Source organism: Sus scrofa, chromosome Y (assembly GCF_054392235.1).
Source record: "Sus scrofa isolate SSC_HxYL_T2T_F1_AM1 chromosome Y, Sscrofa_HxYL_maternal_Yorkshire_Landrace_v2.0, whole genome shotgun sequence".
In the NCBI taxonomy this organism is placed as follows: domain Eukaryota; kingdom Metazoa; phylum Chordata; class Mammalia; order Artiodactyla; family Suidae; genus Sus; species Sus scrofa.
This window is the reverse complement of record NC_139402.1, coordinates 39,972,582-39,997,268: the sequence shown is the minus strand read 5'-3', so window position 1 is coordinate 39,997,268 and position 24,687 is coordinate 39,972,582.

The following is a 24,687-nucleotide window of genomic DNA, read 5'->3' as shown; positions in this document are numbered from 1 at the left end:
TCGTAGATGCCATTTCACTGAGACATGGAGTGTCAGAGACTTCATTTCCCAACTCCCCTTAGAAAGAGTCGAGAGATCCACCTCACCAGCCACTTCACAGACCTGATCCCATACGTGAGGTGTGCTGCAGAGAAGTGAATTCTCACTCGGTCCCTTATGTGTAGGTGGTTGAAAAGATGTTGATCTCGGAGTCAAATCTCTGACCATGTAGAACGCAGTACAAATGGGATGGTTATGTGTCAGTGTGAAGGGCTGACAATGGTAAGGTAGTGGTACACTGTGTAAGGTGGAATATCTCCATACAAACAGAGGAGTTCTTTCAGGAAAAATGCTTTCATATTTGATAGGAGTTTGGAAGACTGATGGAAAATCTTGGTGAAAGACTTTGACTGCTCTCCTGGCTGAGATATGCCCACCTGGACCAGCACAGATCACCTTGGATGAGGAGGATTCGAGAGAATGTGAAGGAGGAAGAAGCCAAGAGAGAGAGTGAGAGAGAGAGAGAGAGAGAGAGAGATGAGATTTGGATACAAGCCACATTCCAGGGCTCAGTTTCATTCCCTAGCCCTTCACTCTGTTTCCGGGGACTATGAGACACAAAGGCTCTTTCAGGACTCTTGCCTGAGATTTTCACTCTTTCTTGGCCTGTCTCTAGAAATATGTCGGTTGCAAGCAGTCCTCCCTGTTTGGCACCCATGTCTTCTCTATTGACACGAGGTGTGGTTCAATGTAAATGATACCCTCTATTTTCCCTAATTGGAAAACTCCCTTCCTATTGAAAAGGCAGCTCATAGGGGGTTCTTCCTCAGTCTTTCCGTGATGTCCTTGTCCAGGGGACTTTGGTTTGGGGGTGTGGAATGATATCTTTTCTCTCCAAAAGAGATTCTGTCCTGTGTATTCGTATGAGGCAGTGACTGAGAGAGCACTTGACCCTGAAGTGCTACACATGTTATCAGAGATCCATCATGATAGAGAAAATTGGGTTCCCCAGTGTGTGGAGTTGCTTTCCTTCTGAAAGGTGCAGTGCCAGAAGTGGCCATGGCAATGATATGATGCCCATGGAGCCTTGTGCCCAAACAACCTCTCTGTGAGAAAAGAGGTGTGTGATGGTCCATATGTGGGACATTCTCAAAATCAAACCTTGAGAGTTCAATGAGGGACACCATGAGCTCTTGCTCTGGAGGAATGTCGAAGTTGATGGAAAGGAGGATCCATCAGATGGGTGGTCCTCTTGGCTCAACCATATTATCTACGTCTTCAGACTCAGAGCCACCACTCTCATCAGGCTCCCAAGCTCAATGTGGATTCTAGAGGCTTGGTGTTTGAACATGTGATATCTTCAGGGGATCAGTGGGCAGAATACCTCAAGGGAGTTCCTCCATGTGAAAAAAGAATTGTGCTTCATGGCCATTTGAAACAAGACATCCTGGTGCACAAACAAGGAAACCATGCCCCAATGCTCTCCGCCAAGCATGAGGCCCTGGATGTAACCCCTGAAGGAGACATTCCCAATGGGGTGTTTTCAGCTCCACACTACTGAATCCATATTTCCATATCCTAAACCACAGGGGAACCCTCCAAACAGAGGCATTTTAACCGAGATGTACCCGGTCTATTTCAGGTGCCTTTTCCACAGGTGGATAAGGACAAGCCCTCCCTCTCTTTGAGTGCTTACCTGGAATGTGGTGCCTGGGGCCAGGCCCAGTGTGTTTGTTGTATCTACAAGCATAAGGAAGGAGAGGTGGGTCGATTGTCTGATCTTCCAGGAGCCCTGTGATGATGCCTGCAATTTGAGGGTATTGAAAGTTCCATCCTGGAAGGGAGTGGGCTCTGTCTCTGACACTCATGAGGCTAGAGAATGAGGAGGTCTATTCCATAGAGACTGGTTTTGGTTGACCGACATCTTGCACGCTGGGCTATGGTTGGCCAGCCCACTGGCCAAGGATGCTCAGACCATTGTTTGGATGCCCAATCCTTGAGACATGACGAGTCATAGACTTCATATTCTATATCCGCCAGGAACGAGTCCAGAGATCCACACAGAAGCAAATCCACAATACCGCATGGACCACGTAGGGAATGCTGCAGAGAAGCCATTTCTTGGGAGAGCACTCATGTGAATGTTTCACGTGTGTTGCTCTCTGAGTCCAATATTGGGCCCTACAGACCGAAGTACATGTGAAGTGGTCAGCGGGTCCATAGGAAGGGCTGAATGTGGGAAGTGTTGTGGAAGGATGACCTAGTTGGGGTGTCTCCACACAGCACAGGAAGTCTTTCTGGACCACGGATTTAAATTTGATGAGACCTAGGATGACAGGGAGCAAAGGCTGGGGGATAACTTGGACCATTTTCTTGGCTAATATATTTCATCCATTATCACCACAGGTCAACTTGTAGCAGGAGGATTTCAGAGAAATGGAAGGGGGGCCAAGGGGCGAGTGAGAGAGCTAGAGAGAAGGAGATGAAAAGAAGGAGAGAGAGAGGTACAGGAGCTCTTGATTCAAGCAACCGTCAATGGCAGGATAATTTCCCCAAGGACATGTCTTGGTTTAAGGTGGATATCCCACAAATGATACAAACCAGCACACTTGTACCAGAGTCTTCTCTCCTTCCTGGCCTGAGTCCCAAAATGTGTCCATTACAATCCCTGCTCCTTACTGGAAGACAGGTTTGAAAGCCTTGGCATGGTACCTATATCTTCTCCAATGGCATGGGGTGGAAATCAGGTTAGAAGATATTCCATAGTTTCCTTCCGTGGAAAAGCCTCCTCCCATGGAAAGGGAAGCTCGTGTGTTGTTCTTCTTCCTCCATCGGCCATTGTTTTCCTGTTCAGGCTCCGTGGGGAGTGGGTCTTTTTCAATCACATATGTTCTTTCCAAATGAGATTGTACACTGTGAATTCCTGGGACGCAGTTCTGGAACCACCGTGTTGAGCCTGACACACGTTCAGGGGAAGAGCCATCCTTCTGTAGAGAGCAGGTGGGCACAGAGGAGGTGGAGTTGCCTTGCATCTGAGAAGTTCAGGCCCAATGGTTGCCATGGCAATGGCATGCTGCCCACCAAGCCTTGTGACACCACAGACCCTCTGTGAGAAGAGAGGCGAGGGATGGGCCCAACATGGGAAGCTGTCAAAATCACGCCTCATTTTTTGCACATCGGGCAGGCTGAGCTCAGGAATGAAGGTATGTCGATACTAAATTATAGGAGGATTCATTGGATGTATTGGACAATTGGATGAAAAGAATTCTTTCCAGCAATCTTCTCATGGCCACCATTCTCATCAGGTTCCTGAGTAAATATCCACTGCTCAGGCTTGATTTGGGATTATGATATATCTGAAAGGGACCAGTAAGCTTATCACTTCCAGTCTTTTCCAACAGGGGAAAAAAGCCTCCTAAGTATGAATGGGATGATAAATTTCATTCCAGAGCTCAAACCATGAAAATAGGCCCCTCTGCCTTCAACCAAGGACGAGGCCCTCAGTATCAACCCTGAGGACATATTGGAATGTGGGGAAGGACCATTCCCTGCTTCTGAACGTACACGTCGATAGATGAAATCACACACTAGCTATCCACAGTATCAAATTTCCCGAGAAGGAAGCTGGGATATGTCTGGTGGGTATTTCACAGGTTGATAAGAATACGTCCTGCCTACTGGGGTGCTGGATGGAAGTGGGCGGACTAGTTCCACTGCTGGCTTGATTGTGGCGTGCACAATTGTCAGGAATTTCAGGAGTCCCTCTTCTTCTCCCCCGTGAGCTGTGTGGTGAGGGCTACATGGGCAGGTCTTGAGGTTTCCCTCTCGGACGAGAGGGGCCTCTGGCCTGCCAATTGAGGGTCCAGAGGAGGAGGATTCTCCCAAATGGAGACTGGTTTTAGGGGACCGAATCCTTGAACTCTGTCCCATTGTCATTCAGACCCTGCTGAAGGGTGCTCGGACCCCTTCGTAGATGCCATTTCACTGAGACATGGAGTGTCAGAGACTTCATTTCCCAACTCCCCTTAGAAAGAGTCGAGAGATCCACCTCACCAGCCACTTCACAGACCTGATCCCATACGTGAGGTGTGCTGCAGAGAAGTGAATTCTCACTCGGTCCCTTATGTGTAGGTGGTTGAAAAGATGTTGATCTCGGAGTCAAATCTCTGACCATGTAGAACGCAGTACAAATGGGATGGTTATGTGTCAGTGTGAAGGGCTGACAATGGTAAGGTAGTGGTACACTGTGTAAGGTGGAATATCTCCATACAAACAGAGGAGTTCTTTCAGGAAAAATGCTTTCATATTTGATAGGAGTTTGGAAGACTGATGGAAAATCTTGGTGAAAGACTTTGACTGCTCTCCTGGCTGAGATATGCCCACCTGGACCAGCACAGATCACCTTGGATGAGGAGGATTCGAGAGAATGTGAAGGAGGAAGAAGCCAAGAGAGAGAGTGAGAGAGAGAGAGAGAGAGAGAGAGATGAGATTTGGATACAAGCCACATTCCAGGGCTCAGTTTCATTCCCTAGCCCTTCACTCTGTTTCCGGGGACTATGAGACACAAAGGCTCTTTCAGGACTCTTGCCTGAGATTTTCACTCTTTCTTGGCCTGTCTCTAGAAATATGTCGGTTGCAAGCAGTCCTCCCTGTTTGGCACCCATGTCTTCTCTATTGACACGAGGTGTGGTTCAATGTAAATGATACCCTCTATTTTCCCTAATTGGAAAACTCCCTTCCTATTGAAAAGGCAGCTCATAGGGGGTTCTTCCTCAGTCTTTCCGTGATGTCCTTGTCCAGGGGACTTTGGTTTGGGGGTGTGGAATGATATCTTTTCTCTCCAAAAGAGATTCTGTCCTGTGTATTCGTATGAGGCAGTGACTGAGAGAGCACTTGACCCTGAAGTGCTACACATGTTATCAGAGATCCATCATGATAGAGAAAATTGGGTTCCCCAGTGTGTGGAGTTGCTTTCCTTCTGAAAGGTGCAGTGCCAGAAGTGGCCATGGCAATGATATGATGCCCATGGAGCCTTGTGCCCAAACAACCTCTCTGTGAGAAAAGAGGTGTGTGATGGTCCATATGTGGGACATTCTCAAAATCAAACCTTGAGAGTTCAATGAGGGACACCATGAGCTCTTGCTCTGGAGGAATGTCGAAGTTGATGGAAAGGAGGATCCATCAGATGGGTGGTCCTCTTGGCTCAACCATATTATCTACGTCTTCAGACTCAGAGCCACCACTCTCATCAGGCTCCCAAGCTCAATGTGGATTCTAGAGGCTTGGTGTTTGAACATGTGATATCTTCAGGGGATCAGTGGGCAGAATACCTCAAGGGAGTTCCTCCATGTGAAAAAAGAATTGTGCTTCATGGCCATTTGAAACAAGACATCCTGGTGCACAAACAAGGAAACCATGCCCCAATGCTCTCCGCCAAGCATGAGGCCCTGGATGTAACCCCTGAAGGAGACATTCCCAATGGGGTGTTTTCAGCTCCACACTACTGAATCCATATTTCCATATCCTAAACCACAGGGGAACCCTCCAAACAGAGGCATTTTAACCGAGATGTACCCGGTCTATTTCAGGTGCCTTTTCCACAGGTGCATAAGGACAAGCCCTCCCTCTCTTTGAGTGCTTACTTGAAATGTGGTGCCTGGGGCCAGGCCCAGTGTGTTTGTTGTATCTACAAGCATAAGGAAGGAGAGGTGGGTCGATTGTCTGATCTTCCAGGAGCCCTGTGATGATGCCTGCAATTTGAGGGTATTGAAAGTTCCATCCTGGAAGGGAGTGGGCTCTGTCTCTGACACTCATGAGGCTAGAGAATGAGGAGGTCTATTCCATAGAGACTGGTTTTGGTTGACCGACATCTTGCACGCTGGGCTATGGTTGGCAAGCCCACTGGCCAAGGATGCTCAGACCATTGTTTGGATGCCCAATCCATGAGACATGACGAGTCATAGACTTCATATTCTATATCCGCCAGGAACGAGTCCAGAGATCCACACAGAAGCAAATCCACAATACCGCATGGACCACGTAGGGAATGCTGCAGAGAAGCCATTTCTTGGGAGAGCACTCATGTGAATGTTTCACGTGTGTTGCTCTCTGAGTCCAATATTGGGCCCTCCAGACCGAAGTACATGTGAAGTGGTCACCGGGTGCATAGGAAGGTCTGAATGTGGGAAGTGTTGTGGAAGGATGACCTAGTTGGGGTGCCTCCACACAGCACAGGAAGTCTTTCTGGACCACGGATTTAAATTTGATGAGACCTAGGATGACAGGGAGCAAAGGCTGGGGGATAACTTGGACCATTTTCTTGGCTAATATATTTCATCCATTATCACCACAGGTCAACTTGTAGCAGGAGGATTTCAGAGAAATGGAAGGGGGGCCAAGGGGCGAGTGAGAGAGCTAGAGAGAAGGAGATGAAAAGAAGGAGAGAGAGAGGTACAGGAGCTCTTGATTCAAGCAACCGTCAATGGCAGGATAATTTCCCCAAGGACATGTCTTGGTTTAAGGTGGATATCCCACAAATGATACAAACCAGCACACTTGTACCAGAGTCTTCTCTCCTTCCTGGCCTGAGTCCCAAAATGTGTCCATTACAATCCCTGCTCCTTACTGGAAGACAGGTTTGAAAGCCTTGGCATGGTACCTATATCTTCTCCAATGGCATGGGGTGGAAATCAGGTTAGAAGATATTCCATAGTTTCCTTCCGTGGAAAAGCCTCCTCCCATGGAAAGGGAAGCTCGTGTGTTGTTCTTCTTCCTCCATCGGCCATTGTTTTCCTGTTCAGGCTCCGTGGGGAGTGGGTCTTTTTCAATCACATATGTTCTTTCCAAATGAGATTGTACACTGTGAATTCCTGGGAAGCAGTTCTGGAACCACCGTGTTGAGCCTGACACACGTTCAGGGGAAGAGCCATCCTTCTGTAGAGAGCAGGTGGGCACAGAGGAGGTGGAGTTGCCTTGCATCTGAGAAGTTCAGGCCCAATGGTTGCCATGGCAATGGCATGCTGCCCACCAAGCCTTGTGACACCACAGACCCTCTGTGAGAAGAGAGGCGAGGGATGGGCCCAACATGGGAAGCTGTCAAAATCACGCCTCATTTTTTGCACATCGGGCAGGCTGAGCTCAGGAATGAAGGTATGTCGATACTAAATTATAGGAGGATTCATTGGATGTATTGGACAATTGGATGAAAAGAATTCTTTCCAGCAATCTTCTCATGGCCACCATTCTCATCAGGTTCCTGAGTAAATATCCACTGCTCAGGCTTGATTTGGGATTATGATATATCTGAAAGGGACCAGTAAGCTTATCACTTCCAGTCTTTTCCAACAGGGGAAAAAAGCCTCCTAAGTATGAATGGGATGATAAATTTCATTCCAGAGCTCAAACCATGAAAATAGGCCCCTCTGCCTTCCACCAAGGACGAGGCCCTCAGTATCAACCCTGAGGACATATTGGAATGTGGGGAAGGACCATTCCCTGCTTCTGAACGTACACGTCGATAGAGGAAATCACACACTAGCTATCCACAGTGTCAAATTTCCCGAGAAGGAAGCTGGGATATGTCTGGTGGGTATTTCCCAGGTTGATAAGAATACGTCCTGCCTACTGGGGTGCTGGATGGAAGTGGGCGGACTAGTTCCACTGCTGGCTTGATTGTGGCGTACACAATTGTCAGGAATTTCAGGAGTCCCTCTTCTTCTCCCCCGTGAGCTGTGTTGAGGGCTACATGGGCAGGTCTTGAGGTTTCCCTCTTGGACGAGAGGGGCCTCTGGCCTGCCAATTGAGGGTCCAGAGAAGGAGGAGGATTGTCCCAAATGGAGACTTGGACCGAATCCTTGAACTCTGTCCCACTGTCATTCAGACCCTGCTGAAGTGTGCTCGGACCCCTTCGTAGATGCCATTTCACTGAGACATGGAGTGTCAGAGACTTCATTTCCCAACTCCCCTTAGAAAGAGTCGAGAGATCCACCTCACCAGCCACTTCACAGACCTGATCCCATACGTGAGGTGTGCTGCAGAGAAGTGAATTCTCACTCGGTCCCTTATGTGTAGGTGGTTGAAAAGATGTTGATCTCGGAGTCAAATCTGTGACCATGTAGAACGCAGTACAAATGGGATGGTTATGTGTCAGTGTGAAGGGCTGACAATGGTACGGTAGTGGTACACTGTGTAAGGTGGAATATCTCCATACAAACAGAGGAGTTCTTTCAGGAAAAATGCTTTCATATTTGATAGGAGTTTGGAAGACTGATGGAAAATCTTGGTGAAAGACTTTGACTGCTCTCCTGGCTGAGATATGCCCACCTGGACCAGCACAGATCACCTTGGATGAGGAGGATTCGAGAGAATGTGAAGGAGGAAGAAGCCAAGAGAGAGAGTGAGAGAGAGAGAGAGAGAGAGAGAGAGAGATGAGATTTGGATACAAGCCACATTCCAGGGCTCAGTTTCATTCCCTAGCCCTTCACTCTGTTTCCGGGGACTATTAGACACAAAGGCTCTTTCAGGACTCTTGCCTGAGATTTTCACTCTTTCTTGGCCTGTCTCTAGAAATATGTCGGTTGCAAGCAGTCCTCCCTGTTTGGCACCCATGTCTTCTCTATTGACACGAGGTGTGGTTCAATGTAAATGATACCCTCTATTTTCCCTAATTGGAAAACTCCCTTCCTATTGAAAAGGCAGCTCATAGGGGGTTCTTCCTCAGTCTTTCCGTGATGTCCTTGTCCAGGGGACTTTGGTTTGGGGGTGTGGAATGATATCTTTTCTCTCCAAAAGAGATTCTGTCCTGTGTATTCGTATGAGGCAGTGACTGAGAAAGGACTTGACCCTGAAGTGCTCCACATGTTATCAGAGATCCATCATGATAGAGAAAACTGGGTTCCCCAGTGTGTGGAGTTGCTTTCCTTCTGAAAGGTGCAGTGCCAGAAGTGGCCATGGCAATGATATGATGCCCATGGAGCCTTGTGCCCAAACAACCTCTCTGTGAGAAAAGAGGTGTGTGATGGTCCATATGTGGGACATTCTCAAAATCAAACCTTGAGAGTTCAATGAGGGACACCATGAGCTCTTGCTCTGGAGGAATGTCGAAGTTGATGGAAAGGAGGATCCATCAGATGGGTGGTCCTCTTGGCTCAACCATATTATCTACGTCTTCAGACTCAGAGCCACCACTCTCATCAGGCTCCCAAGCTCAATGTGGATTCTAGAGGCTTGGTGTTTGAACATGTGATATCTTCAGGGGATCAGTGGGCAGAATACCTCAAGGGAGTTCCTCCATGTGAAAAAAGAATTGTGCTTCATGGCCATTTGAAACAAGACATCCTGGTGCACAAACAAGGAAACCATGCCCCAATGCTCTCCGCCAAGCATGAGGCCCTGGATGTAACCCCTGAAGGAGACATTCCCAATGGGGTGTTTTCAGCTCCACACTACTGAATCCATATTTCCATATCCTAAACCACAGGGGAACCCTCCAAACAGAGGCATTTTAACCGAGATGTACCCGGTCTATTTCAGGTGCCTTTTCCACAGGTGGATAAGGACAAGCCCTCCCTCTCTTTGAGTGCTTACCTGGAATGTGGTGCCTGGGGCCAGGCCCAGTGTGTTTGTTGTATCTACAAGCATAAGGAAGGAGAGGTGGGTCGATTGTCTGATCTTCCAGGAGCCCTGTGATGATGCCTGCAATTTGAGGGTATTGAAAGTTCCATCCTGGAAGGGAGTGGGCTCTGTCTCTGACACTCATGAGGCTAGAGAATGAGGAGGTCTATTCCATAGAGACTGGTTTTGGTTGACCGACATCTTGCACGCTGGGCTATGGTTGGCAAGCCCACTGGCCAAGGATGCTCAGACCATTGTTTGGATGCCCAATCCATGAGACATGACGAGTCATAGACTTCATATTCTATATCCGCCAGGAACGAGTCCAGAGATCCACACAGAAGCAAATCCACAATACCGCATGGACCACGTAGGGAATGCTGCAGAGAAGCCATTTCTTGGGAGAGCACTCATGTGAATGTTTCACGTGTGTTGCTCTCTGAGTCCAATATTGGGCCCTCCAGACCGAAGTACATGTGAAGTGGTCAGCGGGTGCATAGGAAGGTCTGAATGTGGGAAGTGTTGTGGAAGGATGACCTAGTTGGGGTGCCTCCACACAGCACAGGAAGTCTTTCTGGACCACGGATTTAAATTTGATGAGACCTAGGATGACAGGGAGAAAAGGCTGGGGGATAACTTGGACCATTTTCTTGGCTAATATATTTCATCCATTATCACCACAGGTCAACTTGTAGCAGGAGGATTTCAGAGAAATGGAAGGGGGGCCAAGGGGCGAGTGAGAGAGCTAGAGAGAAGGAGATGAAAAGAAGGAGAGAGAGAGGTACAGGAGCTCTTGATTCAAGCAACCGTCAATGGCAGGATAATTTCCCCAAGGACATGTCTTGGTTTAAGGTGGATATCCCACAAATGATACAAACCAGCACACTTGTACCAGAGTCTTCTCTCCTTCCTGGCCTGAGTCCCAAAATGTGTCCATTACAACCCCTGCTCCTTACTGGAAGACAGGTTTGAAAGCCTTGTCATGGTACCTATATCTTCTCCAATGGCATGGGGTGGAAATCAGGTTAGAAGATATTCCATAGTTTCCTTCCGTGGAAAAGCCTCCTCCCATGGAAAGGGAAGCTCGTGTGTTGTTCTTCTTCCTCCATCGGCCATTGTTTTCCTGTTCAGGCTCCGTGGGGAGTGGGTCTTTTTCAATCACATATGTTCTTTCCAAATGAGATTGTACACTGTGAATTCCTGGGAAGCAGTTCTGGAACCACCGTGTTGAGCCTGACACACGTTCAGGGGAAGAGCCATCCTTCTGTAGAGAGCAGGTGGGCACAGAGGAGGTGGAGTTGCCTTGCATCTGAGAAGTTCAGGCCCAATGGTTGCCATGGCAATGGCATGCTGCCCACCAAGCCTTGTGACACCACAGACCCTCTGTGAGAAGAGAGGCGAGGGATGGGCCCAACATGGGAAGCTGTCAAAATCACGCCTCATTTTTTGCACATCGGGCAGGCTGAGCTCAGGAATGAAGGTATGTCGATACTAAATTATAGGAGGATTCATTGGATGTATTGGACAATTCGATGAAAAGAATTCTTTCCAGCAATCTTCTCATGGCCACCATTCTCATCAGGTTCCTGAGTAAATATCCACTGCTCAGGCTTGATTTGGGATTATGATATATCTGAAAGGGACCAGTAAGCTTATCACTTCCAGTCTTTTCCAACAGGGGAAAAAAGCCTCCTAAGTATGAATGGGATGATAAATTTCATTCCAGAGCTCAAACCATGAAAATAGGCCCCTCTGCCTTCCACCAAGGACGAGGCCCTCAGTATCAACCCTGAGGACATATTGGAATGTGGGGAAGGACCATTCCCTGCTTCTGAACGTACACGTCGATAGAGGAAATCACACACTAGCTATCCACAGTATCAAATTTCCCGAGAAGGAAGCTGGGATATGTCTGGTGGGTATTTCACAGGTTGATAAGAATACGTCCTGCCTACTGGGGTGCTGGATGGAAGTGGGCGGACTAGTTCCACTGCTGGCTTGATTGTGGCGTGCACAATTGTCAGGAATTTCAGGAGTCCCTCTTCTTCTCCCCCGTGAGCTGTGTGGTGAGGGCTACATGGGCAGGTCTTGAGGTTTCCCTCTTGGACGAGAGGGGCCTCTGGCCTGCCAATTGAGGGTCCAGAGAAGGAGGAGGATTGTCCCAAATGGAGACTGGTTTTAGGGGACCGAATCCTTGAACTCTGTCCCATTGTCATTCAGACCCTGCTGAAGGGTGCTCGGACCCCTTCGTAGATGCCATTTCACTGAGACATGGAGTGTCAGAGACTTCATTTCCCAACTCCCCTTAGAAAGAGTCGAGAGATCCACCTCACCAGCCACTTCACAGACCTGATCCCATACGTGAGGTGTGCTGCAGAGAAGTGAATTCTCACTCGGTCCCTTATGTGTAGGTGGTTGAAAAGATGTTGATCTCGGAGTCAAATCTCTGACCATGTAGAACGCAGTACAAATGGGATGGTTATGTGTCAGTGTGAAGGGCTGACAATGGTAAGGTAGTGGTACACTGTGTAAGGTGGAATATCTCCATACAAACAGAGGAGTTCTTTCAGGAAAAATGCTTTCATATTTGATAGGAGTTTGGAAGACTGATGGAAAATCTTGGTGAAAGACTTTGACTGCTCTCCTGGCTGAGATATGCCCACCTGGACCAGCACAGATCACCTTGGATGAGGAGGATTCGAGAGAATGTGAAGGAGGAAGAAGCCAAGAGAGAGAGTGAGAGAGAGAGAGAGAGAGAGAGAGAGAGATGAGATTTGGATACAAGCCACATTCCAGGGCTCAGTTTCATTCCCTAGCCCTTCACTCTGTTTCCGGGGACTATGAGACACAAAGGCTCTTTCAGGACTCTTGCCTGAGATTTTCACTCTTTCTTGGCCTGTCTCTAGAAATATGTCGGTTGCAAGCAGTCCTCCCTGTTTGGCACCCATGTCTTCTCTATTGACACGACGTGTGGTTCAATGTAAATGATACCCTCTATTTTCCCTAATTGGAAAACTCCCTTCCTATTGAAAAGGCAGCTCATAGGGGGTTCTTCCTCAGGCTTTCCGTGATGTCCTTGTCCAGGGGACTTTGGTTTGGGGGTGTGGAATGATATCTTTTCTCTCCAAAAGAGGTTCTGTCCTGTGTATTCGTATGAGGCAGTGACTGAGAGAGCACTTGACCCTGAAGTGCTACACATGTTATCAGAGATCCATCATGATAGAGAAAATTGGGTTCCCCAGTGTGTGGAGTTGCTTTCCTTCTGAAAGGTGCAGTGCCAGAAGTGGCCATGGCAATGATATGATGCCCATGGAGCCTTGTGCCCAAACAACCTCTCTGTGAGAAAAGAGGTGTGTGATGGTCCATATGTGGGACATTCTCAAAATCAAACCTTGAGAGTTCAATGAGGGACACCATGAGCTCTTGCTCTGGAGGAATGTCGAAGTTGATGGAAAGGAGGATCCATCAGATGGGTGGTCCTCTTGGCTCAACCATATTATCTACGTCTTCAGACTCAGAGCCACCACTCTCATCAGGCTCCCAAGCTCAATGTGGATTCTAGAGGCTTGGTGTTTGAACATGTGATATCTTCAGGGGATCAGTGGGCAGAATACCTCAAGGGAGTTCCTCCATGTGAAAAAAGAATTGTGCTTCATGGCCATTTGAAACAAGACATCCTGGTGCACAAACAAGGAAACCATGCCCCAATGCTCTCCGCCAAGCATGAGGCCCTGGATGTAACCCCTGAAGGAGACATTCCCAATGGGGTGTTTTCAGCTCCACACTACTGAATCCATATTTCCATATCCTAAACCACAGGGGAACCCTCCAAACAGAGGCATTTTAACCGAGATGTACCCGGTCTATTTCAGGTGCCTTTTCCACAGGTGGATAAGGACAAGCCCTCCCTCTCTTTGAGTGCTTACCTGGAATGTGGTGCCTGGGGCCAGGCCCAGTGTGTTTGTTGTATCTACAAGCATAAGGAAGGAGAGGTGGGTCGATTGTCTGATCTTCCAGGAGCCCTGTGATGATGCCTGCAATTTGAGGGTATTGAAAGTTCCATCCTGGAAGGGAGTGGGCTCTGTCTCTGACACTCATGAGGCTAGAGAATGAGGAGGTCTATTCCATAGAGACTGGTTTTGGTTGACCGACATCTTGCACGCTGGGCTATGGTTGGCCAGCCCACTGGCCAAGGATGCTCAGACCATTGTTTGGATGCCCAATCCTTGAGACATGACGAGTCATAGACTTCATATTCTATATCCGCCAGGAACGAGTCCAGAGATCCACACAGAAGCAAATCCACAATACCGCATGGACCACGTAGGGAATGCTGCAGAGAAGCCATTTCTTGGGAGAGCACTCCTGTGAATGTTTCACGTGTGTTGCTCTCTGAGTCCAATATTGGGCCCTCCGGACCGAAGTACATGTGAAGTGGTCAGCAGGTCCATAGGAAGGGCTGAATGTGGGAAGTGTTGTGGAAGGATGACCTAGTTGGGGTGCCTCCACACAGCACAGGAAGTCTTTCTGGACCACGGATTTTATACTCGATCAGACCTAGGAGGACAGGGAGAAAAGGCTGGGGGATAACTTGGACCATTTTCTTGGCTAATATATTTCATCCATTATCACCACAGGTCAACTTGTAGCAGGAGGATTTCAGAGAAATGGAAGGGGGGCCAAGGGGCGAGTGAGAAAGCTAGAGAGAAGGAGATCAAAAGAAGGAGAGAGAGAGGTACAGGAGCTCTTGATTCAAGCAACCGTCAATGGCAGGATAATTTCCCCAAGGACATGTCTTGGTTTAAGGTGGATATCCCACAAATGATACAAACCAGCACACTTGTACCAGAGTCTTCTCTCCTTCCTGGCCTGAGTCCCAAAATGTGTCCATTACAATCCCTGCTCCTTACTGGAAGACAGGTTTGAAAGCCTTGGCATGGTACCTATATCTTCTCCAATGGCATGGGGTGGAAATCAGGTTAGAAGATATTCCATAGTTTCCTTCCGTGGAAAAGCCTCCTCCCATGGAAAGGGAAGCTCGTGTGTTGTTCTTCTTCCTCCATCGGCCATTGTTTTCCTGTTCAGGCTCCGTGGGGAGTGGGTCTTTTTCAATCACATATGTTCTTTCCAAATGAGATTGTACACTGTGAATTCCTGGGACGCAGTTCTGGAACCACCGTGTTGAGCCTGACACACGTTCAGGGGAAGAGCCATCCTTCTGTAGAGAGCAGGTGGGCACAGAGGAGGTGGAGTTGCCTTGCATCTGAGAAGTTCAGGCCCAATGGTTGCCATGGCAATGGCATGCTGCCCACCAAGCCTTGTGACACCACAGACCCTCTGTGAGAAGAGAGGCGAGGGATGGGCCCAACATGGGAAGCTGTCAAAATCACGCCTCATTTTTTGCACATCGGGCAGGCTGAGCTCAGGAATGAAGGTATGTCGATACTAAATTATAGGAGGATTCATTGGATGTATTGGACAATTGGATGAAAAGAATTCTTTCCAGCAATCTTCTCATGGCCACCATTCTCATCAGGTTCCTGAGTAAATATCCACTGCTCAGGCTTGATTTGGGATTATGATATATCTGAAAGGGACCAGTAAGCTTATCACTTCCAGTCTTTTCCAACAGGGGAAAAAAGCCTCCTAAGTATGAATGGGATGATAAATTTCATTCCAGAGCTCAAACCATGAAAATAGGCCCCTCTGCCTTCCACCAAGGACGAGGCCCTCAGTATCAACCCTGAGGACATATTGGAATGTGGGGAAGGACCATTCCCTGCTTCTGAACGTACACGTCGATAGAGGAAATCACACACTAGCTATCCACAGTATCAAATTTCCCGAGAAGGAAGCTGGGATATGTCTGGTGGGTATTTCACAGGTTGATAAGAATACGTCCTGCCTACTGGGGTGCTGGATGGAAGTGGGCGGACTAGTTCCACTGCTGGCTTGATTGTGGCGTGCACAATTGTCAGGAATTTCAGGAGTCCCTCTTCTTCTCCCCCGTGAGCTGTGTGGTGAGGGCTACATGGGCAGGTCTTGAGGTTTCCCTCTTGGACGAGAGGGGCCTCTGGCCTGCCAATTGAGGGTCCAGAGAAGGAGGAGGATTGTCCCAAATGGAGACTGGTTTTAGGGGACCGAATCCTTGAACTCTGTCCCATTGTCATTCAGACCCTGCTGAAGGGTGCTCGGACCCCTTCGTAGATGCCATTTCACTGAGACATGGAGTGTCAGAGACTTCATTTCCCAACTCCCCTTAGAAAGAGTCGAGAGATCCACCTCACCAGCCACTTCACAGACCTGATCCCATACGTGAGGTGTGCTGCAGAGAAGTGAATTCTCACTCGGTCCCTTATGTGTAGGTGGTTGAAAAGATGTTGATCTCGGAGTCAAATCTCTGACCATGTAGAACGCAGTACAAATGGGATGGTTATGTGTCAGTGTGAAGGGCTGACAATGGTAAGGTAGTGGTACACTGTGTAAGGTGGAATATCTCCATACAAACAGAGGAGTTCTTTCAGGAAAAATGCTTTCATATTTGATAGGAGTTTGGAAGACTGATGGAAAATCTTGGTGAAAGACTTTGACTGCTCTCCTGGCTGAGATATGCCCACCTGGACCAGCACAGATCACCTTGGATGAGGAGGATTCGAGAGAATGTGAAGGAGGAAGAAGCCAAGAGAGAGAGTGAGAGAGAGAGAGAGAGAGAGAGAGAGAGATGAGATTTGGATACAAGCCACATTCCAGGGCTCAGTTTCATTCCCTAGCCCTTCACTCTGTTTCCGGGGACTATGAGACACAAAGGCTCTTTCAGGACTCTTGCCTGAGATTTTCACTCTTTCTTGGCCTGTCTCTAGAAATATGTCGGTTGCAAGCAGTCCTCCCTGTTTGGCACCCATGTCTTCTCTATTGACACGAGGTGTGGTTCAATGTAAATGATACCCTCTATTTTCCCTAATTGGAAAACTCCCTTCCTATTGAAAAGGCAGCTCATAGGGGGTTCTTCCTCAGGCTTTCCGTGATGTCCTTGTCCAGGGGACTTTGGTTTGGGGGTGTGGAATGATATCTTTTCTCTCCAAAAGAGGTTCTGTCCTGTGTATTCGTATGAGGCAGTGACTGAGAGAGCACTTGACCCTGAAGTGCTACACATGTTATCAGAGATCCATCATGATAGAGAAAATTGGGTTCCCCAGTGTGTGGAGTTGCTTTCCTTCTGAAAGGTGCAGTGCCAGAAGTGGCCATGGCAATGATATGATGCCCATGGAGCCTTGTGCCCAAACAACCTCTCTGTGAGAAAAGAGGTGTGTGATGGTCCATATGTGGGACATTCTCAAAATCAAACCTTGAGAGTTCAATGAGGGACACCATGAGCTCTTGCTCTGGAGGAATGTCGAAGTTGATGGAAAGGAGGATCCATCAGATGGGTGGTCCTCTTGGCTCAACCATATTATCTACGTCTTCAGACTCAGAGCCACCACTCTCATCAGGCTCCCAAGCTCAATGTGGATTCTAGAGGCTTGGTGTTTGAACATGTGATATCTTCAGGGGATCAGTGGGCAGAATACCTCAAGGGAGTTCCTCCATGTGAAAAAAGAATTGTGCTTCATGGCCATTTGAAACAAGACATCCTGGTGCACAAACAAGGAAACCATGCCCCAATGCTCTCCGCCAAGCATGAGGCCCTGGATGTAACCCCTGAAGGAGACATTCCCAATGGGGTGTTTTCAGCTCCACACTACTGAATCCATATTTCCATATCCTAAACCACAGGGGAACCCTCCAAACAGAGGCATTTTAACCGAGATGTACCCGGTCTATTTCAGGTGCCTTTTCCACAGGTGGATAAGGACAAGCCCTCCCTCTCTTTGAGTGCTTACCTGGAATGTGGTGCCTGGGGCCAGGCCCAGTGTGTTTGTTGTATCTACAAGCATAAGGAAGGAGAGGTGGGTCGATTGTCTGATCTTCCAGGAGCCCTGTGATGATGCCTGCAATTTGAGGGTATTGAAAGTTCCATCCTGGAAGGGAGTGGGCTCTGTCTCTGACACTCATGAGGCTAGAGAATGAGGAGGTCTATTCCATAGAGACTGGTTTTGGTTGACCGACATCTTGCACGCTGGGCTATGGTTGGCCAGCCCACTGGCCAAGGATGCTCAGACCATTGTTTGGATGCCCAATCCTTGAGACATGACGAGTCATAGACTTCATATTCTATATCCGCCAGGAACGAGTCCAGAGATCCACACAGAAGCAAATCCACAATACCGCATGGACCACGTAGGGAATGCTGCAGAGAAGCCATTTCTTGGGAGAGCACTCCTGTGAATGTTTCACGTGTGTTGCTCTCTGAGTCCAATATTGGGCCCTCCGGACCGAAGTACATGTGAAGTGGTCAGCAGGTCCATAGGAAGGGCTGAATGTGGGAAGTGTTGTGGAAGGATGACCTAGTTGGGGTGCCTCCACACAGCACAGGAAGTCTTTCTGGACCACGGATTTTATACTCGATCAGACCTAGGAGGACAGGGAGAAAAGGCTGGGGGATAACTTGGACCATTTTCTTGGCTAATATATTTCATCCATTATCACCACAGGTCAACTTGTAGCAGGAGGATTTCAGAGAAATGGAAGGGGGGCCAAGGGGCGAGTGAGAAAGCTAGAGAGAAGGAGATCAAAAGAAGGAGAGAGAGAGGTACAGGAGCTCTTGATTCAAGCAACCGTCAATGGCAGGATAATTTCCCCAAGGACATGTCTTGGTTTAAGGTGGATATCCCACAAATGATACAAACCAGCACACTTGTACCAGAGTCTTCTCTCCTTCCTGGCCTGAGTCCCAAAATGTGTCCATTACAATCCCTGCTCCTTACTGGAAGACAGGTTTGAAAGCCTTGGCATGGTACCTATATCTTCTCCAATGGCATGGGGTGGAAATCAGGTTAGAAGATATTCCATAGTTTCCTTCCGTGGAAAAGCCTCCTCCCATGGAAAGGGAAGCTCGTGTGTTGTTCTTCTTCCTCCATCGGCCATTGTTTTCCTGTTCAGGCTCCGTGGGGAGTGGGTCTTTTTCAATCACATATGTTCTTTCCAAATGAGATTGTACACTGTGAATTCCTGGGACGCAGTTCTGGAACCACCGTGTTGAGCCTGACACACGTTCAGGGGAAGAGCCATCCTTCTGTAGAGAGCAGGTGGGCACAGAGGAGGTGGAGTTGCCTTGCATCTGAGAAGTTCAGGCCCAATGGTTGCCATGGCAATGGCATGCTGCCCACCAAGCCTTGTGACACCACAGACCCTCTGTGAGAAGAGAGGCGAGGGATGGGCCCAACATGGGAAGCTGTCAAAATCACGCCTCATTTTTTGCACATCGGGCAGGCTGAGCTCAGGAATGAAGGTATGTCGATACTAAATTATAGGAGGATTCATTGGATGTATTGGACAATTGGATGAAAAGAATTCTTTCCAGCAATCTTCTCATGGCCACCATTCTCATCAGGTTCCTGAGTAAATATCCACTGCTCAGGCTTGATTTGGGATTATGATATATCTGAAAGGGACCAGTAAGCTTATCACTTCCAGTCTTTTCCAACAGGGGAAAAAAGCCTCCTAAGTATGAATGGGATGATAAATTTCATTCCAGAGCTCAAACCATGAAAATAGGCCCCTCTGCCTTCCACCAAGGACGAGGCCCTCAGTATCAACCCTGAGGACATATTGGAATGTGGGGAAGGACCATTCCCTGCTTCTGAACGTACACGTCGATAGAGGAAATCACACACTAGCTATCCACAGTATCAAATTTCCCGAGAAGGAAGCTGGGATATGTCTGGTGGGTATTTCACAGGTTGATAAGAATACGTCCTGCCTACTGGGGTGCTGGATGGAAGTGGGCGGACTAGTTCCACTGCTGGCTTGATTGTGGCGTACACAATTGTCAGGAATTTCAGGAGTCCCTCTTCTTCTCCTCCGTGAGCTGTGTGGTGAGGACTACATGGGCAGGTCTTGAGGTTTCCCTCTTGGACGAGAGGGGCCTCTGGCCTGCCAATTGAGGGTCTAGAGAAGGAGGAGGATGCTCCCAAATGGAGACTGGGACCGAATCCTTGAACTCTGTCCCATTGTCATTCAGACCCTGCTGAAGTGTGCTCGGACCCCTTCGTAGATGCCATTTCACTGAGACATGGAGTGTCAGAGACTTCATTTCCCAACTCCCCTTAGAAAGAGTCGAGAGATCCACCTCACCAGCCACTTCACAGACCTGATCCCATACGTGAGGTGTGCTGCAGAGAAGTGAATTCTCACTCGGTCCCTTATGTGTAGGTGGTTGAAAAGATGTTGATCTCGGAGTCAAATCTGTGACCATGTAGAACGCAGTACAAATGGGATGGTTATGTGTCAGTGTGAAGGGCTGACAATGGTAAGGTAGTGGTACACTGTGTAAGGTGGAATATCTCCATACAAACAGAGGAGTTCTTTCAGGAAAAATGCTTTCATATTTGATAGGAGTTTGGAAGACTGATGGAAAATCTTGGTGAAAGACTTTGACTGCTCTCCTGGCTGAGATATGCCCACCTGGACCAGCACAGATCACCTTGGATGAGGAAGATTCGAGAGAATGTGAAGGAGGAAGAAGCCAAGAGAGAGAGTGAGAGAGAGAGAGAGAGAGAGAGAGATGAGATTTGGATACAAGCCACATTCCAGGGCTCAGTTTCATTCCCTAGCCCTTCACTCTGTTTCCGGGGACTATGAGACACAAAGGCTCTTTCAGGACTCTTGCCTGAGATTTTCACTCTTTCTTGGCCTGTCTCTAGAAATATGTCGGTTGCAAGCAGTCCTCCCTGTTTGGCACCCATGTCTTCTCTATTGACACGAGGTGTGGTTCAATGTAAATGATACCCTCTATTTTCCCTAATTGGAAAACTCCCTTCCTATTGAAAAGGCAGCTCATAGGGGGTTCTTCCTCAGTCTTTCCGTGATGTCCTTGTCCAGGGGACTTTGGTTTGGGGGTGTGGAATGATATCTTTTCTCTCCAAAAGAGATTCTGTCCTGTGTATTCGTATGAGGCAGTGACTGAGAGAGCACTTGACCCTGAAGTGCTACACATGTTATCAGAGATCCATCATGATAGAGAAAATTGGGTTCCCCAGTGTGTGGAGTTGCTTTCCTTCTGAAAGGTGCAGTGCCAGAAGTGGCCATGGCAATGATATGATGCCCATGGAGCCTTGTGCCCAAACAACCTCTCTGTGAGAAAAGAGGTGTGTGATGGTCCATATGTGGGACATTCTCAAAATCAAACCTTGAGAGTTCAATGAGGGACACCATGAGCTCTTGCTCTGGAGGAATGTCGAAGTTGATGGAAAGGAGGATCCATCAGATGGGTGGTCCTCTTGGCTCAACCATATTATCTACGTCTTCAGACTCAGAGCCACCACTCTCATCAGGCTCCCAAGCTCAATGTGGATTCTAGAGGCTTGGTGTTTGAACATGTGATATCTTCAGGGGATCAGTGGGCAGAATACCTCAAGGGAGTTCCTCCATGTGAAAAAAGAATTGTGCTTCATGGCCATTTGAAACAAGACATCCTGGTGCACAAACAAGGAAACCATGCCCCAATGCTCTCCGCCAAGCATGAGGCCCTGGATGTAACCCCTGAAGGAGACATTCCCAATGGGGTGTTTTCAGCTCCACACTACTGAATCCATATTTCCATATCCTAAACCACAGGGGAACCCTCCAAACAGAGGCATTTTAACCGAGATGTACCCGGTCTATTTCAGGTGCCTTTTCCACAGGTGGATAAGGACAAGCCCTCCCTCTCTTTGAGTGCTTACCTGGAATGTGGTGCCTGGGGCCAGGCCCAGTGTGTTTGTTGTATCTACAAGCATAAGGAAGGAGAGGTGGGTCGATTGTCTGATCTTCCAGGAGCCCTGTGATGATGCCTGCAATTTGAGGGTATTGAAAGTTCCATCCTGGAAGGGAGTGGGCTCTGTCTCTGACACTCATGAGGCTAGAGAATGAGGAGGTCTATTCCATAGAGACTGGTTTTGGTTGACCGACATCTTGCACGCTGGGCTATGGTTGGCCAGCCCACTGGCCAAGGATGCTCAGACCATTGTTTGGATGCCCAATCCTTGAGACATGACGAGTCATAGACTTCATATTCTATATCCGCCAGGAACGAGTCCAGAGATCCACACAGAAGCAAATCCACAATACCGCATGGACCACGTAGGGAATGCTGCAGAGAAGCCATTTCTTGGGAGAGCACTCATGTGAATGTTTCACGTGTGTTGCTCTCTGAGTCCAATATTGGGCCCTCCAGACCGAAGTACATGTGAAGTGGTCAGCGGGTCCATAGGAAGGGCTGAATATGGGAAGTGTTGTGGAAGGATGACCTAGTTGGGGTGCCTCCACACAGCACAGGAAGTCTTTCTGGACCACGGATTTTATACTCGCTCAGACCTAGGATGACAGGGAGAAAAGGCTGGGGGATAACTTGGACCATTTTCTTGGCTAATATATTTCATCCATTATCACCACAGGTCAACTTGTAGCAGGAGGATTTCAGAGAAATGGAAGGGGGGCCAAGGGGCGAGTGAGAGAGCTAGAGAGAAGGAGATGAAAAGAAGGAGAGAGAGAGGTACAGGAGCTCTTGATTCAAGCAACCGTCAATGGCAGGATAATTTCCCCAAGGACATGTCTTGGTTTAAGGTGGATATCCCACAAATGATACAAACCAGCACACTTGTACCAGAGTCTTCTCTCCTTCCTGGCCTGAGTCCCAAAATGTGTCCATTACAACCCCTGCTCCATACTGGAAGACAGGTTTGAAAGCCTTGGCATGGTACCTATATCTTCTCCAATGGCATGGGGTGGAAAGCAGGTTAGAAGATATTCCATAGTTTCCTTCCGTGGAAAAGCCTCCTCCCATGGAAAGGGAAGCTCGTGTGTTGTTCTTCTTCCTCCATCGGCCATTGTTTTCCTGTTCAGGCTCCGTGGGGAGTGGGTCTTTTTCAATCACATATGTTCTTTCCAAATGAGATTGTACACTGTGAATTCCTGGGAAGCAGTTCTGGAACCACCGTGTTGAGCCTGACACACGTTCAGGGGAAGAGCCATCCTTCTGTAGAGAGCAGGTGGGCACAGAGGAGGTGGAGTTGCCTTGCATCTGAGAAGTTCAGGCCCAATGGTTGCCATGGCAATGGCATGCTGCCCACCAAGCCTTGTGACACCACAGACACTCTGTGAGAAGAGAGGCGAGGGATGGGCCCAACATGGGAAGCTGTCAAAATCACGCCTCATTTTTTGCACATCGGGCAGGCTGAGCTCAGGAATGAAGGTATGTCGATACTAAATTAAAGGAGGATTCAATGGATGTATTGGACAATTCGATGAAAAGAATTCTTTCCAGCAATCTTCTCATGGCCACCATTCTCATCAGGTTCCTGAGTAAATATCCACTGCTCAGGCTTGATTTGGGATTATGATATATCTGAAAGGGACCAGTAAGCTTATCACTTCCAGTCTTTTCCAACAGGGGAAAAAAGCCTCCTAAGTATGAATGGGATGACAAATTTCATTCCAGAGCTCAAACCATGAAAATAGGCCCCTCTGCCTTCCACCAAGGACGAGGCCCTCAGTATCAACCCTGAGGACATATTGGAATGTGGGGAAGGACCATTCCCTGCTTCTGAACGTACACGTCGATAGAGGAAATCACACACTAGCTATCCACAGTATCAAATTTCCCGAGAAGGAAGCTGGGATATGTCTGGTGGGTATTTCACAGGTTGATAAGAATACGTCCTGCCTACTGGGGTGCTGGATGGAAGTGGGCGGACTAGTTCCACTGCTGGCTTGATTGTGGCGTACACAATTGTCAGGAATTTCAGGAGTCCCTCTTCTTCTCCTCCGTGAGCTGTGTGGTGAGGACTACATGGGCAGGTCTTGAGGTTTCCCTCTTGGACGAGAGGGGCCTCTGGCCTGCCAATTGAGGGTCTAGAGAAGGAGGAGGATGCTCCCAAATGGAGACTGGGACCGAATCCTTGAACTCTGTCCCATTGTCATTCAGACCCTGCTGAAGTGTGCTCGGACCCCTTCGTAGATGCCATTTCACTGAGACATGGAGTGTCAGAGACTTCATTTCCCAACTCCCCTTAGAAAGAGTCGAGAGATCCACCTCACCAGCCACTTCACAGACCTGATCCCATACGTGAGGTGTGCTGCAGAGAAGTGAATTCTCACTCGGTCCCTTATGTGTAGGTGGTTGAAAAGATGTTGATCTCGGAGTCAAATCTGTGACCATGTAGAACGCAGTACAAATGGGATGGTTATCTCTCAGTGTGAAGGGCTGACAATGGTAAGGTAGTGGTACACTGTGTAAGGTGGAATATCTCCATACAAACAGAGGAGTTCTTTCAGGAAAAATGCTTTCATATTTGATAGGAGTTTGGAAGACTGATGGAAAATCTTGGTGAAAGACTTTGACTGCTCTCCTGGCTGAGATATGCCCACCTGGACCAGCACAGATCACCTTGGATTAGGAGGATTCGAGAGAATGTGAAGGAGGAAGAAGCCAAGAGAGAGAGTGAGAGAGAGAGAGAGAGAGAGAGAGAGATGAGATTTGGATACAAGCCACATTCCAGGGCTCAGTTTCATTCCCTAGCCCTTCACTCTGTTTCCGGGGACTATTAGACACAAAGGCTCTTTCAGGACTCTTGCCTGAGATTTTCACTCTTTCTTGGCCTGTCTCCAGAAATATGTCGGTTGCAAGCAGTCCTCCCTGTTTGGCACCCATGTCTTCTCTATTGACACGAGGTGTGGTTCAATGTAAATGATACCCTCTATTTTCCCTAATTGGAAAGCTCCCTTCCTATTGAAAAGGCAGCTCATAGGGGGTTCTTCCTCAGTCTTTCCGTGATGTCCTTGTCCAGGGGACTTTGGTTTGGGGGTGTGGAATGATATCTTTTCTCTCCAAAAGAGATTCTGTCCTGTGTATTCGTGTGAGGCAGTGACTGAGAGAGCACTTGACCCTGAAGTGCTACACATGTTATCAGAGATCCATCATGATAGAGAAAATTGGGTTCCCCAGTGTGTGGAGTTGCT